The sequence below is a fragment of the Panthera leo genome, chromosome C1, assembly GCF_018350215.1.
Source record: "Panthera leo isolate Ple1 chromosome C1, P.leo_Ple1_pat1.1, whole genome shotgun sequence".
Lineage (NCBI taxonomy): Eukaryota > Metazoa > Chordata > Mammalia > Carnivora > Felidae > Panthera > Panthera leo.
Genome location: NC_056686.1, coordinates 63,951,635 through 63,969,412, shown reverse-complemented (window position 1 = coordinate 63,969,412; position 17,778 = coordinate 63,951,635). Strand labels below are relative to the sequence as shown.

General features: G+C 41.8%; 1 protein-coding gene and 1 pseudogene across 1 annotated transcript in view; both read right to left on the bottom strand.

The window, feature by feature from the left end:
• The window catches only part of ST6GALNAC5 (ST6 N-acetylgalactosaminide alpha-2,6-sialyltransferase 5), a 171,666-nt gene that overhangs the window by 89,327 nt on the left and 64,561 nt on the right, over positions 1–17,778 (bottom strand). The gene's annotated exons all lie outside the window — the stretch shown is intronic.
• On the bottom strand, positions 9,931–10,786 carry LOC122227641 (annotated as a pseudogene).

The window sequence follows — 17,778 nt, the reverse complement described above, 5'->3', positions numbered from 1 at the left end:
GTATGTCTATGAATTCTCTAGTGCAGGATAGTATAAGACTATGGACCTCTGAGTCAGGAGTCAGAAGATAACAGGTTTCATCTCAGTTCTGCCTATTGTTCATCACGTTGAGCTGGTCATCCTCTCTGGGCTTCAGTTCTCTTGTCTGCAAAATGTGTGTAAATGTCGGGGGGAGACTCAGCCTCTGACACTCTAGGTCTGTAAGTACACAATATTGCATGGTTAAGTCTGCTTGGGCTGATTTGGGCTCCCAGTGACAAGCAACTCTTTGCTTTTGATAACTTTCTCTCTATAAACCCATTGACTCTCCGTCACCCATGGGCTAAGCATCCTTTGCCATGGCTATCTCAGTGACATATTCATGGGTATAAAGAAACCCAACCTTTCTACCTGTTGGCTTTACTGGCTGGAGAAGGATTATTTATTTCCTTTCTCAGTTTGTGACATAGTGAACACCTGGAAGTTGTAGGGAAAAAAAACAAAAAAACAATGCCAAAGAGTTCTAGAGGTGATGTGTCCAATGGTTTTTCTCTTGGCAAGTCACTGTGGGGTGAATGCCTTTTGAGGTGATCATCCTGGTGACACTGCTCCAATACATTCTCCCTGCAGACCCCATATGACACAGGGCTGCTGACCTCAATTACAGAGGCAGAAATACAGAAGGCTAGAACAACAGGGTGTCACAGCTGGGAGAGCCATGTCTAGTCCAAGCATTTGATTTTACACATGAGGGAACTGGAGCTCACAGAGGCCAAAGGACTCCTCCAAGGTTGCAGAGCTAATTAATGGAAGAGCTGAGTCTAGGGAGCGTACCTCCTCAAGCTACTGCCCCCACTCCAGGCCCACCCACTATGGGCCAGCATTATGGCCGGCAAGGAGCATCTCTGATGGTACAAGTGAGCCCCAGACAGGCACAAACAGTCAATGTTCAGAACATTGTTCTCTCCCCTGCCCCCTAATCACCAAATAAAGTCTGAGAGACACTGGAGAGTGCTGAAGTTTGCTTTGGGAAAAACTAATCCCAATTCTTAACTTCCATAAGAATAGCAAATATTTTGTCTTTAATGTATGGGCCATCCCATCCTGGATGTGACTATTTGGGAGCAGTAAGTAAGCATTGGAAACCTTTGCTTACCTCAGAGAACCTTCCCATTTTATGGCTCAGCACAGACCCTGCAGCACACCTCAGGGTGTGGGTTACAAGAAACAGTGGTTATGTTTCCCATAGCATAACTGTCTGGACTCAGACAGAAGCTGCTAGACCATGAGTCCTGGAGAGGAGTGCAGCCTCAGAAACAAGCTGGCACAAGGCCTGGCACTTGGAAGACATTCAAAATGTTGGTTGGACGAGTCCAGAAAGTGTCACTCATGCTGATGACCACGACATCACCAAATATTCAGGAGAATAAGAAATGGCTCAATAGTAGGTACCCTTTAAGAAATGAAGATAAGGTCGATAACCAGGTGGCTTAAGATTGAGGAAGCTTAAGGTTCTTAATGTGTTTCTGGAATAAGGGAGTCAGACGTACACTTTATCATACTCACTACAGTGGGAGTAATTACCCAGAGGAAAGGAAGCAGAGTGAGAGCTACGTTCTTATTTATGTTGTTATTTCAATAGTGTAAACATATGTTCTCATTTTGATTGCTCTATCTTCTTCTCTTTTTAGTCTTTAAGAAATGATGTGCAGGATGACCTGGAGTGTGTAACACTGAAATATGGCACCACTCTGGAATTTTATGCTCTTGGGCATGGTACGGGAGCCAGTGTTCTCATTCAATCTCTCTTTCTCTCTCATTGGAAAGTTTCCTTCTTTCATTCCTCCCTTCCTTCCTTCCTTCTTTCCTTCCAAGTTTATTTATTTATTTTGAGAAAGACTGAAAGTATGAGTCAGGGAGGGGCAGAGAGAGAGGTAGAGAGAGAGATCCCAATCCCAGAGAGAATCCGCTGAGAGCACAGAGCCCAACTTGGGGCTCAAACTCATGAACTATGAGATCATGATCTGAGTCGAAATCAAGAGATGGATGTTTAACCCGGCTGAGCGATCCAGGCGCCCTGAAATTTTCTTTCTTTGGAGGTTTGTTGGTTCAGAGGAGAGAAAACAGGGAGCTGGCTGCCAAGGTAGGATGAGCATAAGGGAGTCAGCAAATGTCCTGTTGCAGAGACTGTAAGTCCCACCTCATGTCCTCTTGCTGGCCTCACATTGCCCCACCTCCACTGCATTAGGTCGGGATAATGTGGCTGAGTGCGGTCAGTGAAATGTGGGAGAAAGTATCACCAAGCTTTTTTCAACCTGGCCGTTACAAACACTTGGAACAACTTTCAGCTCTCTCTTTCTTTGATGCACTTAAACCTTGCCGGTTACAAGATGGAAAGGGACATCCGGTTCATTTTGGACTTTGAGTGAGTGCAGATAAACCCTTAATGTGTAAACAATGTACTCTTAGGGTTTATTTGTTACCCTTTCCCAAATTTTCCTCTGATCTATCAAGTCCATCTCATCAGGGGATGAAAAGGGGGCCAAGCAAGGGTTACAGGAGACTTCTGCAGAATTAACAATTTTGCATTTTTCCAGAGATCCTCTCCAATTATCTTGCTTCACAATATGAATGTGTCAGTGCAATAGAGAGGGATTTGAGGGGAATTTATACACACACACAAATTTTCTCCTCTGCTTTGAACACTTTTTCCAAAGTCCTAGTTTTACCTAACTGTTCCCCTTTTTTTGTTTGTTTTAATGTGTACTAGAAAAAACTTTTAAGATGAAAGATAAAACTTTTGCAATAGAGAGGGATTTGAGGGGAATTTATACACATGCCCAAATTTTCTCCTCTGCTTTGAACACTTTTTCCAAAGTCCTAGTTTTACCTAACTGTTCCCTTTTGTTTGTTTGTTTTAATGTGTACTAGAAAAAACTTTTTAAGATAAAAGATAAAACTTTTAAGGTGAATTAAATACTTCAGATGGCTTTGAACTATAAACCTTCAATAATTTTGTAACTTTTTAATAACCATGATCTAATTTAAATTTTAACAATCTATCACTTAAAGTTACTTATTTAGGGGCGCCTGGGTGGCTCAGACGATTAAGCTTCCACCTTCGGCTCAGGTCATGATCTCGTGGTCTGTGAGTTCGATCCCCATGTTGAGCTATATGCTGACAGCTCCTTCTCTCTCTCTCTGCCCCCCCTCAAAAATTAATAAATATTAAAAAAAAATTTTATTAAAAAATAAAATAAAATAAACCAAAAAAAAAATAAAATAAAAAATAAAAAAATAAAATCAATGTACTTATTTAAAGAGCTGTCCAAATGAACTTCTAGGCCCAAGATGGAGCTGCTCCTGCCTGGTGATGTCATGCCAGCAAACAGACCTGGAGAACTTTCATGTCCCTGTAGCTGCTGCACTTGACCAGGAACATGGTTTATCCAGTCAGCCAATCCCAAACACCAAGCCAACTCTGGGCTCTATGTTTACTTTCTTTTTCCTAATCCACTTAAATTTCCTTCTTCCTGTTCCTTATTCTTCATCCTATGAAAGCTTCCTGCTTCCACCCCATTTTGCAGTTCTCTGGACCCTTGAAAATAGAGACTGCCCACTTCATGATGTGTTAAATAGTTTGTCTCACTTACATTGTCTTTTTGAATCATTTAACCAAGTTTAACATCCACTTATTTCCCGTTATATGATAGAGAACATTTTTTAAAAAGCTACAAGACATAATTCTTAAGCCAGAATTATTTATATTATGATCAACCTAGGTGTATAAAGTACTCATCCTAGACTTTGGTTAGTGTCTAATGAAAAAAAAAAAAAAAAGAAAAAGCAAATTCATGAATTCTGGATCTGATTGCATTTTTATTCTTTAAGTTAAATTGTTGCTAATAAATAAATTCTTGTTATGAATTTGAATTGCTGCCCATGCAGATTAGAATCATGGATGCCTGAGTAAATAAAAAATGTGTTTGAGTTTGGATAAGTATGTTTATAAGTCTAGTATTTCACAAGAAGAAACTGACTCAGCGAATATTTCCACCTACTAAAATTGTATAATTCATATCTACTTAAATTAATTTTATAATCTGGTAGGATGCCAAGCTAACCATTTGAAATAGGCACACCCATTTGAGATACATAGTTAAGTTACATGCACAGAGAATGGATGTGCACTTATCCTTAGGTACAGAGAACGCATCATTAAAATTAGATACAAAAGTATAAGTCCAGAATCACTAAAATTCCTAGGTGAAGTCATTTAAAGTGTTAACACTAAACAACTGAGACTTTTTATCAGCTACACAACATTCTGGCCCACTCTTGCAAAAAAGCTCAGAAGGCAATTTGGGTTGGAGGAATTTTTCTCCTTTAACTCTTCTGAATACAGCTTTGTATTAGCATGTTCAATAAAGCAAGTAACACTTCCACTTGATTGCTCGAAACCATTCTTGACCCTCATTTCATTCCAGTTGGAGGTAATTACTTGCTTCTAATGCAAAGTGCTAAAGACAGCTTTAAATTCTGTTGAATTATTATGTAGATTGGGAATCTGGCCTCCCCACTTCTCTTAAAACAGCACCATAACTCCAACCTCTACTTTGTCAAATTCAAAAGTCAACCTATTTTTCTGGAGTGAAAAATTCTCATTTAAAAGAAGACATTGGTTCTGGACAGGTGGAAGAAATGGGTGAGCTGCCTTGGGAATGAGGTCAGGAATGAATAAATCAGTAATGGTGGAGGTGAAGCATGTACTTTTGGGATCTCATGTACAACAGGATTGGGGAGTGGAGTGTTTACGATCTTTTTTCATATCTGGTGCACTGAAGATGCAAGCTTTTGTTCAGTCTAAACAGAAGCTCTACAATTTAGCCACAGTCACTGGATGATTTTGTTGTTTTATCTGAGTCTTGATGGAAATTCTGAATATTAACTCATTTAAATTCAAATCAATCGTCTCTCTACACTAGAACTCCTCTCTCGATTAATAGTATTTACGGTAAAATGGAGCAGGGTTACTCTTAGCCTCATTCTGGGAATCGATAAAAAACAACAGCAAAAGGCTATTTTTTTCTGTGAATACCTAAATGACTTCACAACCATTATTCCACTCGGAGGAAAAATTATTCTTATATCACAGCGACGGGGAGAGAATGCATGGCTTCTATTAAGACTAATGGAGGTTGGGATGCAAAGTTCAGTTGTCAGGAAGGAAACAGCCTGTTGTCAGCCTGCAGAACTGGAGGGAAATTTAGTAATTAGTTCCCCCTAAACCAAGGAGCTTATTGATTTACTCTCCCCTCCTTCATAAGAAAGTAAAGCACAAGATCATATATATTCCAAAACAGGGTAGATGAAATATCTTCCCCAAATTAAAAAGATGGCAAATATCATAATATGAGCTTAAACGTAAGGGATTATGCATTAGCTATTTTTTCCACAATGTAGAATATTTAAGTCTACAAAATGTAGAAAAAAACATCACACTTGAAAAATTGGGGACAGAGGGGATGATTTATGACCTCGGTTCATCCCGGGAGGGTAGGCCCCAGGCTCATTTTCTGCTACATTTCTACTACTTTCCATTTTCTAGAATTATGCTTCTGGTCTAATCAAAACACTATTTTGACACAGCCTTTTTAATCTTCCTTTTTTTCTCCCACAAAATCACCTCAGGCATCACAAATCATTTTATTGGAAACCATAATCTTGTACCTGAGGAACAACACCGTGTTAACCCTGGGCCCTCTGGACACCTTTTACTAGGTTTCGAGCAATCCTAGGATCTTAGAATGCCAGATGGGCCAGGACACGGTAAGGAGGGTTTTCCAGGTGCCCACCACGGATGGCCCGCCATGGATCCATTTCACCCTGCCGTTCTGGCATTGCCCTGCACTTCTGCTGAGCCAGGACAGAATCCAGAGACAGTCCTGACTGCCCGGGAAAGCCACGCTGAGCCCAAAGCTGGGCCCGAGCTGCCAGGCATCCCTCAAATTAGCAACATCGGTCTTCAGCTTCCAGGTCTCTTACAATTCAAAAGATGGTCAGGTGTTTGCCTAAGTGGGTTTTACTCAATTTGCTAAGCTTCAAGTGTAAGAAAAACACAACCTCTCCTCAGGTGGATTCTCAGGAAGAAAAGCTATAACTACAGATCCAGAACAAATGCCAGGGAAGAACAACTGGTGGAGGGAAGCAGAGAGCACTGTCCGTGGAAGAGCCATGTCATTAGGCTGGATGCTGGAATCACAGACTCTATCGCAAGTTAACCTACAGGCCTGCCCTTAATGAAGGAAGCTGCTTTATAGGCAATGCGCTAGCTTATTTTAACAAATGAATTCTTTTGGGAGGGTTGTTCTTCAGATCACAATTCACTCACTCTTCATTTGTTTACGTATTGAAGAGGGACCATGTGCCAGGCTTTGTGCAAGGCACAGGGAATACCACAAGGAGCAAACACAAAAATCCCTGCCTTCATGTGGTTTACATTCTTGGCGGTGGGTGGGTAAGGGGTGCAGAATAAATAATTAGGAAGATAAGAAAGGGAGACAGAGAGGGGGCCATCTAATTTGTCTTGGAATGCTAAAGACCTTTTTATATTCATCCTTCCTGGGCCTCTGATTAAAGGAAAATTCTTTACCAAACAAAACTCTCTTTGTCATGCTGTGTCATAATGAATATTACATTTCTTAGCTCCAGATCATCTTGACCTATAAACTGTTGGCTGTGGAAATGACACAATAGTCATCTAGTTCTCTCTTTTAAAAAATGAAAGCCGTTCCACAGGAATTGTTACTAGTGTTCTAGACAGAACCAGGACATGTTTTCCTCTAGATTCCTGGCACTGTATATCAGGGGAAGCATTTCTGTGTCCTACCGGATGAAAACTATTGCCTCGGGCAGCCTTAGGGTAAGAGAAACAGCACCTGGGCACACAGTCCTCCTCTCTTTTGATCCGCCTGCCCTTGGACCCTTGTGCTCATCAGCCCATGACCACGAAATAAATTACCTGCTGAGCACCCACAACTCTCCACCCTATATGCGCAAACCACACCCTGCTTCCATTAAAAAGAATGCAGTATCCAGGCATTGTGTACTCCAAAGAAATCCCACACGATTTCACATGTGTCCTAACCAAATTTTGGTTACTAACACACCTTCACGGTTTAGAAGTCATCTCAGTGAATTGTCATGTCTTGTCACAGTAATGAACTAAAAGCATGACTTTTATACTGAGACTTTGAGGAACAAAAAGGTTCTAGTTAAACTCTCCTGTTACTTGTGTCTCTGATTGTTCATAGACGGAACGAGGTAGCTCGCTTCCTCCCCAAACTGTTATAAACAGCTGCTGTATTGAGGGTTCCTACACTGCATCTGGCAATGCTTCAGGACTGCAAGCTCCGAGGCAGAAGTCAGCACAGCTGGGTCTCACCCTGTGGGGTATGGAAGGCTACTTTGGAGAGGGTGTTGTCTGATCAAGAAGTCTTTCAAATCAGTGAAAAATGAGGCTTTACTGCATTGCCTTGCACTTTATTTTTCAATCTCCCTTTCTTCTACAATTATTTTTTTATATGACCCAGGGCAGAGAGAGGAGTATCTGTAGTTAAAGAACCTGGGTTCTTGTTGTTCAACTGCTGATTCGCTAACCAACCATCAGCCACACATAGGTTACCAATGCCTGATACTTTGACCCTGTGAGGGCAGCCTGGTACAGTGCTTAAAACTGTGGACTCTGGAGCCAAACTACCAAACCCTTTCTGCCACTTTGAAAACTGGGAAGTAACTTAACCTCTCTTTACCTCAGTTTCTTCATTTGTAAAATGGGAATGATAGCACCAATCTCAGGTTGTTAGGCGGAGCAAATGAGTTAATAACTTCTAAATATGCTTAGAGCAGTGCAGGTCAGAGCAATATCTCAATAAACCTAAGTTGTGGCTAGAGGGAAGAGGCAGAGACTATTTGTGAGAAACAAGCGGAACTGGCTAGTCAAGCTCTCCGTAAGTACAATTCCCACTCTGAATGTTGTTATCACTTTAGGGCAAAAATCGGAGTTGTTCTTTATGTTATGATAGCTCAAATGACCCTTTTAGAGGGCTAAGTCTTCAGATTGCTACACATGGGTGACAAATCCAGTGCAAATCAGCTGTTGGTGGATTTTGAATCAGGCTCTTTCTTGACTTGGGGTGGGGAGAGTTACTCCAGATGCCTGTGGAAGTGGAGGGTGAGTGGGGAGGGGACGTTCCCAGAAGCTCTGTGGACACTCTCATTGATATTAGAACTTTCTTTTGGGAGTCCAAGTTGCCTTGATGCAGGTGGGAAGAGGGAAGGGTTCCAGAGAAAACCAGTGAAGTTAGATCTCAAATTAATCTCAGAGAACACCAAGTCTGCTCTGTCAAGATCGAGATGTGCTACTGTGCCCACAGCTCCAGAAGGGCAGCACTATGCCTGCTCTGTGAACCTGAGCATTCTGTGCCCAACACAGTGCCTGGCACACACAAAGCCTAACAAACATCTTCACAGACCAAATGAAGGAATGCACAAATGTGTGAACATTAGTAGGCATTTCTCCAGATGCTAGCAAACTCTGATATTGGAAATACCAAATGTTCCAGTAATTTTGAAGAGTGGTCTTCTGGGTGCAGCTTGACTGATTGATCCACCGTAAATGAATTTACCAGTCTTAAGAGAACATTGGCCTGTCATGTGACAAATGGGTGAGAATGAATGGTAAAGGGAAAATGAATGCTGAGTTAACAATAGAAATAGTTAAATAACAATTTAAGAAATATTGTTTGCTAAAATGGTTGACTCTGAGGTCCAAATTGTTCTTATACTACAGGTTAGAAGAAAAAGGCAAATTTGGGGCATCCCTTCACCACATACATAGGAGGAAGGGAAGACTGGAAGCATGGGTGAGAAAACAAGCAAATGAGCAGTCCCTTTAAAATGGAAGCACAGTGCAGAGGATATGTAAACACTTCCTCCAGAATCTCAGAGGCCCCTCCTACCTCAGAGGCCCGCCCATCTCTCCACCCACTTCCCTAGTGCTCTTCAGAACTGACTCTGAATTCCCTTGCCCCATCCAACACCTCTCATTTAGGAAGCCCCGGACTTGTAGTTGGCAAGTGTGTATTACTTTCCTGGAGCTGCCATAATAAATCACCACACACTTGGTGGCTTAAAACAAGAGAAATTCTCAAAGATCTGGAGTCTAGAAGCCAGAAATCAAGTTGTCAGCAGGGACACACTACCTCCCAAAGACTGTAGGGAGAGGATCATATCTTGCTTCTTCCAGCTTCCGGTGGCTCCGGGAAGTCCTGGCCTGCTGGTGCATCACTCCAATCCTTGCCTCTGTCTTCATGTGTAAGGACACTTTGAAATTGGATTTTTGGGCTCACCCATGTAACCCAGAATGATCTCAAGATCCTTAATTACATCTACGATGACCCTTTTTTCCAAATAAGGTCACATTTACAGGTTCCAGGGATTAGGAAGTGGACATATCTTTTTGGGAGCCACTGTTTGATCAACTACAGCAACCAGTTCTCTGAATTCAATTTGTGGGGTTCAAGCAGAAGTCTGTGCACTACGTCACCGGAAAAGTCAATGATGACAGTGCCTATTATGGTGACAGTAATGTGAACTCCTCAGCATGGAAATTAAGTGATCTAAAGATAAATCCAAGTCCATTTTATTATTTTTTAATTTTTTTATGTGTGCAATCATCTGATTTATAAAAAGATGTGACAAAATTCAAAATGATACAAAATATCAATTTCAAAACAACATCAAAAGTGAGTGTATTTAACCATACTCAGCTCATAACAGAGCAAATGGGTAAGAAGGAGAATAATTCATGTTATAACGTATTGCTACATGAACTGGAAACAGAAAAAGTTGGTAAAGGAAGGCAGAGGAACTCTCTTTAGAGTGTTAGAATTAGAACCGAGGGGCTCCATAATCATCTGGCATCCGCTCAATGTTGTACCTATGGTTAGAAATGTACATGATGGGCACTCCAGGGATCTTCCAGATCCTTCCTTTAAGGTCCTGGTCAACTGTGGCCACAATGTAATACTTGTGCTGAGTTACTCTCTGTACTAAGAAGTCATTTGCATAGGTTCCTTTGTGTGTGCATGGTAATCATTCAAATCTTGGATCCTTGGCAATCCTTAGAGCCACTCGATACTTTTGCCCCAACTTCTCAGTTTCAGCCATTACAGTCAGTTATACAAGGGACACACTTGGCATACGGACAGTCCATCATTGATTGTATTGAGTTTGGCTTTTATGTATATATATATATATATATATATATATATATATATATGTTCATTTTTGAAAGACAGAGACAGAGCACAAGCAGGGGTGGGGCAGAAAGAGAGGGGGACACAGAATCTGCAGCCAGCTCCAGGCTCTGAGCTGTCAACACAGAGCCCGATGCAGGGCTCAAACTCATGAACCACGAGATCATGACCTGAGCCGAAGTCAGACGCTCAACCGACTGAGCCACCCAGGCGCCCCAGTCAAATTTGGCCTTAATGGAAAAGTTGATAACATTGGTATAAACAAGGATGTGGTAAGGTGGGCCCAGCTGTGTGTTATACTGGAAGAATAAGCAGGAAGGATGTTGGGGGACTTCTCTTTCCTTGAGTGCACTGGGATCTTTCTTTTCTTTCTTTTTAGGTTTCAATCTATCCTTCTCTTTAAGCGTCTGATCTTGGAGACTAAGCATTCGCTTCATGGTTGCATACTTTCTTGCTTTCTTTTGCTTCCCCATGTTCACGCTGCACTCTTGTTTCCCAAGTCCATTAAAAAAAATTTTTTTTTTAATGTTTTATTTATTTTTGAGACAGAGAGAGACAGAGCATGAACGGGGGAGGGTCAGAGAGAGGGAGACACAGAATCTGAAACAGGCTCCAGGCTCTGAGCTGTCAGCACAGAGCCCGACGCGGGGCCTGAACTCACGGACCGCGAGATCGTGACCCGAGCCGAAGTCGGCCGCTTAACCGACTGAGCCACCCAGGCGCCCCCCCTCAAGTCCATTTTAGAAGAAGCTGTCTACTAATGTTCCTGAGTGTGCATGTCACATGTTCTGTGCCAACAGCTGAGCGCAACACTGGTTATTTAAGAATGACTAAAAAGCAGGATTTAAGAGGCCTTGTATGATTAACAGAATGTCTGGCCCACAGAGTTGTCAGTCCTGACATTTGGTCACTAGAACCACATCTTCCATATCTTGTCTCCAGTTGCTACTTAACTAGAGCTGAGTTCAGTAATGGCGGTTTTTATTTAATACCCACAATTAAAATGCTAATTTTGTGAGGCTCCAAACAAAAGTTTTTAGTGAATCTATAACAAGCACAACTGAGCCATAGCCACCCAGTGAGACTGGCTATGTTTGTCAGTCTTACACCTTTTGTGTTTGGGTTTTATCTTCATTATGAACCAAACAGGAGGCAGAAAGGGGAGGAGCCAGGAAAGGCAAAATTGCTTCCCTCCAAAGCTTGTAACTATGTTTGGCATGAAGGGCAAGATGTTTGCAGTCTGCCCCTGTGGTGTAGGTGTCCCTCCTCATCATCATTGGGTAGGAAATGAAGCGGTGAGAAGAGGGGCAGTGTGGATACAGTAGACCTTCTCCAGCTGGGGCAAAAGAGCAGATTTTAATTCCTACTTTACTACTCACTATGTGACTTGGCAAGCTACTTTACTTCTCCAAATCCCAAGTTCCATCATCCTGAGGGAGCCAGATTATATTATTTCTAAGGTCCTTTCCATTTTGTACACGCTTGGAATAGCCTGCCATAAAGATGCAGACTGAAGTGTGTGTGGGTGCATGTGCACACGTGCGTACGTGTGAGCTCACATTTATTAGTTACTTGGTACATATAAACACCACACTTGTGCTCCATTAAGTCAGTTTTATTTACTTATGAAGGCTTCAGGGCCTAATAATCATAATAACACTAACAACAACTAGCATTTATTGAGCACTTGTTTCATGCCAGGTATTATACTAATGTGTCTGACCCATTACCCAAATTCAGAAATCCAGCCTCCCTAACATCTGGTCACTGCAGCCACATCCTCTGTATCTTGTCTCCAACTGCTACTTAAGCGAGACCTGTGCCCAGTAAGGATAATTTTAATTTAATACTCATAATTAAAATGCTAATTTTGTTAAATGTCTCAAATACAGGCCTTTAGTGAAACTATACATGCGTAGCTAAGCTACAACAACCCCGTGAAACCAGCCGTAGGTGTTGGTCTTAATATTTCTGAGTTTTACATGCATTTGCATGTAAATAATTAAATACCCATCACAGCTACCCTATGAGGAGGTCCTCTGATTATTCTCATTTTATAGGTAGAAAATTAAGGCCTGGAGAGGTTAATTAACTTATCCAGTTATTCAGTTAGTAAGTGGTAGTCCTGACTCAAATCCTGGAGTCTTAAATTCATTGTAATAGAAGATCCATGAAGTTAGCAACCACATCTGTCTTCCTTGCTGATCTCTTTGGTGCCTAGCACAGCGCCTGGCACAGAGCAGGTGATCAGTAAATACCTGTGGGATTAATGTCTAACTCATATCCCTCACTTCTATTTTTCATGTTTATTTATTTATTTTGAGAGAAAGAGAGAATGTGCGCGCATGCACACACATGTGCACATGAGGCAGGGAGGGGCAGAGAGAGAGAGGAAAAGAGACTCTCAAGCAGGCTCCACACTGTCAGCTCAGAGCATGATGTGAGGCTCAATCCCACAAACCCATGAGATCATGACCTGAGCCAAAATCAAGAGTTGGATGATCAACCAACTGAGCCACCCAGACTCCCTGTGTCCCTCACTCTTAACCACTATGCTGTATACATCACATAATCAACCCCGTTGTGATCTTGTAAGTGGTAACAAGGGAGCCCTCACTAGTGAATATACGTAGATTAGCATAATTCCCTCTGTCTTCAATCCTGGAAAACAAATTGAAGCCAGTGCATGTTTTGTTGGCCATGAGCCCCCTCCTTCTGCACAAAGGATGATGGAGTTCTGGAGTGGCAGGGATAACAAGATGGATAAGCCTGTTTCCCTTGGCCTTGGTTCTGAAAATGGCATTCCCATTCACTGTGGGTCCTGATTTTGCCATGGAAAGGCTGCCTGGCTAATCAGTTGTGTGAGTGACCACCTCTTGTGGGAGCAATGATTAGTTTTCATCATGCCTCTGCCTTTTGACCGCAAATAAGTTTGTTTCACTTTTCTATCGCCAGAACTGGCTCCTTGTTAATGTGTTTCCAGCCCTAACAGAAGAGAAATGAGAAGGGAGATGGTGTGAGTGTCCCAGTCGCGCTCAACCTGCTAACACTAATGTGCAGCAGGGCAATCTATCCCATTAGAGTTGACAGAGTGTCCCTGAGACAGAACGGATGCTGCAGCTGAAGCCATAAGAGCCCAGAGTGCAGTCACCTCCAGAACACTAGTGTGCAAAGGAAAGGTTTATTGCAAATTGAAAACATTCAGCTCTGTGGAATCCAAGAGGGTTGATTGTTTAGTAAATATTTCATTGAGAACATTAGCTGTGGAATTTGGATGCTTAAGTAAAGCAGATAATTAAATGTAAATAATTAAAAATTAATAATGTTTGAAATGTTAAACATAATGAGACAGGCGATATTTCAGCAATAAAGGGGGTCCGCTCATCTGCTAAGCACCTTCAGGGCTGTGTCACAGCAGATGTGACCTGCATTGGCTCCTCACTCTTCCATTGTCAGCAGATGGCTTCTGGTAGACACTACTACAGCACAGGTTATCTTTACAGAGGAACTACAGGGAGGGGCCCCTGGGTGGCTCAGTCAGTTGAGCATCTCACTACGGCTCAGGTCATGATCTCAAGGTTCATGAGTTAAAGCCCTGCATTGGACTCACTGCTGTCAATGCAAAGCCTGCTTCAGATCCTGTCTCTCTCTTTCTCTGCCCCTCCCCCCACTTGCTCTCTCTCTCTCTCTCTTTTTCTCTCTCTCAAAAATAAACATTTAAAAAAATTTAAAAACAAAGGAACTACATAGAGCAGTTATTGGGGGAGGGGATGGGTATGGAGGGGGCAGGGGAGAATCTGTAAATATATTGCCAGAAGTGACACTTCCAGTCAGAAGGAGCTCGAAATGAAACAAAGATGAGTCCACACTTGTCTAGTGAATCAAATCATGAAATGGAAGACTGGAGAGTTGCTCCACTGAGTCTTGCTCTTGGTCTCTCATCTTCAAACATTTTCCTTTTCCTCGCCAGCAGCTACGTCTCCTCACTCTAAAAAGAATATGTACAAAGTTTCCTTGTGCTACAAAGAGAATTCTCTCAACATATTTCTCTGTAAACACAGTGCTCCTCTCTCCTTTCCTTCCTTATCAAACCTCGTGAAAGAGTGGAGCACATTCCCTCCCTCCCTCTCTCTCTCTGCAGCCTCCTTTCCCTGGTGTGGCAGCCTGACTCTGCCCCCACCACACCATACAAAAGCTGCTCTTATTAGAACTACCAAAGCTGTACTACTCAGGATCCAAGGATCTCGTAAGACCTCCCCACAGCATCTTATAATCATGATTACTTTTCTGAAATGCTCTCCTCCTCTGGTTTCAGCTCTAACATTTTCTCTCAATGTTCCATCTACCTCTCTGATGATCGGTTTTTAGTTGGTGGCTGCCCTTAAATGGGAGCTTTGCCTCTAAGTTCTTTTCTTCTCCACAAAAGGGCACCTGCAAGTAAAAATGCAGCAGCGACAAAGCAGGAAACATAAATGTGTGAAATGGATGGGAGATGAGGGGATATAAGACAATAGGGAGTGGTGGAGCCTATGGCAAATGTATATTTAACACCTTAGTTCTAAAGGCATTCAAATTGGAATGCAGTCAGTTTTGATCTCTTCAGGGGTGTTACTGAGAGCAATGAATTGCATGCATAAATATTATTAGCCACACAGGGTCTGAGAAAAAAGCATGTTTCTTTCACATGTTCCTCCGGTAATGGGGACTGACATCAGTATCAGGTACAGGTTCATGGTGGTTTTACACTGTTTTTTTTCATCCTATCACACCAGGTGAACACATTCATTCCTTGTTCTTCCTTTAAGTTTGCCTGCACTCTGTCTTAGAAATGCCTAGTGGGTGTTTGCCTTAATTAGTGCATTTGCTCTTTCTTCTACAACTCAGCAGCCTCGACTCTTCCTTACAGCATCTGCCATCAAACTATCCATCATTTTCCTTTTAAAAAAATTATTGGGAATTTAACATGGTTTTAAACTGTGAGTGGAAAATGTTTACACATCATATAGCCGAGAAGGGGTTAACATCCAACATATAAGGAACTCATGCAGTCCAATAACAAAAAACCAAACAATCCAATTTAAATATGAGCAGAGGAACTGAATAAACATTTTCCCAAAGGCATACAGATGGCCAACATCTACATAAAAAGGTGCTCCACATCACTAATCATCAGGGAAATGCAAATCAAAACCACAAGATATCACCTCACACCTGCGAGAATGATTATCGTCAAAAAGACAAGACATAGTAAGTGTTGGTGAAGATGTGGAGGAGAGAGTTGCTGAAAATGTAAACTGGTATAGCCGCTATGGAAATCACTATGGAAGTTCCTCAAAAAAATTAAAAATAGAACTACTCTATGATCCAGCAATTCTGCTTCTGAGTATATTGCCAAATGAAATGAAAACAGGATATCGAAGAGATATATCTGTATTCTCATGTTCAGTGCAGCACTATTCACAATAGCCAAGTTATGGAAACAATTTAAGTGTTCACCAACAGATGAATGGATAAAGAAGATATGGCATATATGTGCAATGGAACATGATTTAGCCATGAGGAAGAAGGAAATTCTGCTCTCTGCGACAACATGGCCCTGGAGGGCATTATTAAGTCAAATAAACCAGAGGCAGATAAATATTGCATGGTATCACTAGTATATAGAATCTGTAAAAAAAAAAAAAAACAACTCTAACTCAGAAACAGAGGTAGAAAAGTGGTCGCACCAGAGAGGGGGAGTGTTGGGAGAAATAGAAAGGTTGGTAAAAACGTATAAACTTTCATCTACAAGATCAATAAGGTTTACAATAATGTAAAACATAGTGACTATACTTAATAACACTGTAGTATATAATTTAAATTTGCTAAGAGAGTAGCACTTAAATGTTCTAACCGGGGCGCCTGGGTGGCGCAGTCGGTTAAGCGTCCGACTTCAGCCAGGTCACGATCTCGCGGTCCGTGAGTTGAGCCCCGCGTCAGGCTCTGGGCTGATGGCTCGGAGCCTGGAGCCTGTTTCCGATTCTGTGTCTCCCTCTCTCTCTGCCCCTCCCCAGTTCATGCTCTGTCTCTCTCTGTCCCAAAAATAAAATAAAAAAAAACGTTGAAAAAAAAAAATGTTCTAACTGCTCTCCAATTGTGAATTTAATCAGATTTTTAACTGTGCCGATAATTTAATGAGGTTATTGTTATTTTTATTAAGGTTCTGGTTATAAACTTAATGGGTTTTGAGTGCTCTTCCTCATCTTTATTTTCCACACAAGTCCTATTATTTTTTAGTGTTTGATTTTGCAAAACTTTTGGTTTTTAAGAAGCTTGTGTTAGCAAACATCAAAAACAACGGAGAAGAAATGACAAGCAAAAATGAAAAACCACCTGCAAGGCCATTTTAGGACCTCTGTTCTGCACCACCTCCTGCTGTGATCTTATCTTTACCTTTTGGTGATCAATGACTCCTATGTTGCTGATCCCCAGACTTGTATTCTCCAGCCCAAGCCATTCTCTGGTTTGGTAGGTGATATTCAATTATCTAAAATCTCAACATGGCATCTCCAAAGAATATATCCAAAACAAGCTTTTTATAGTTCCCCTTTCCACCCTACCAACATGTCCCCCAGCTCTGCTTCTCTTCCTAGCCTGATTTGGATTGTGTCCTCTGATTCTATTTTGAATCCTTATTCCCTCTCATCTGCTGCCTTCAGTGGGTCACAAAGTGCTATTGATTCTCACTGTGAAAAAAGCTTTACATCCCACCGTTCTGCATCTAATTCTGCTGTCATGGAGAACCTCATGGAGGACCTCATCTTTTGCCTGAAACCCACTATTGTTGAACTATTTCTCTGATTCCATCCCTGCTTTGCACACTGACATTTCAGACAGACTGAGGGACAGTAAGGGGAACTCATGAGAGACAAAATAGGCTGTTAACCTTCCATTCTGGTCAGAATCAGCCTTAGCGCGCATGGGCCTTATTTGAAGGGAATGAGTTATGTGGATAAGTGATACTGTTCAGGTAAATCAGAGGAGAAAAAAAAATCAGATGATCCTGAGAAGCATCTAAATTTGTTCCATCTGATGGCTGTCAACAGTGGATACAGCTGACTTTCTGAATATCTGGCACTTAAAAGGTGATTGAGAGGTATTTGTTGAATGAAGGTTGGAGCACTGGTGCCTTAGGACCCTGGGAACTGCCTGCCCTTTTCTCCTATGCCACTCAGATTTCAGATTCTGTCTTAAAATCCTTCCATCAATAACGAGAATGGAGAAGCTATTTGGTGTTCAGTCAGAGGATGTTTATTTTCCTTCCTGGAAGAAGACACACTGGATTGAATCGAGGGATTTCCTGTTTCTTGGAGATGTCAAGGAACTGATGATAGAGTATGAGAATGACCTTGTGAACAAGGGGATACTGTCTCGTCTAGTGTCTTTTCTTCTACTCACACCTTCTACTTCTAACCAAAGGAAGCTCTCTGAGTCTAAATAT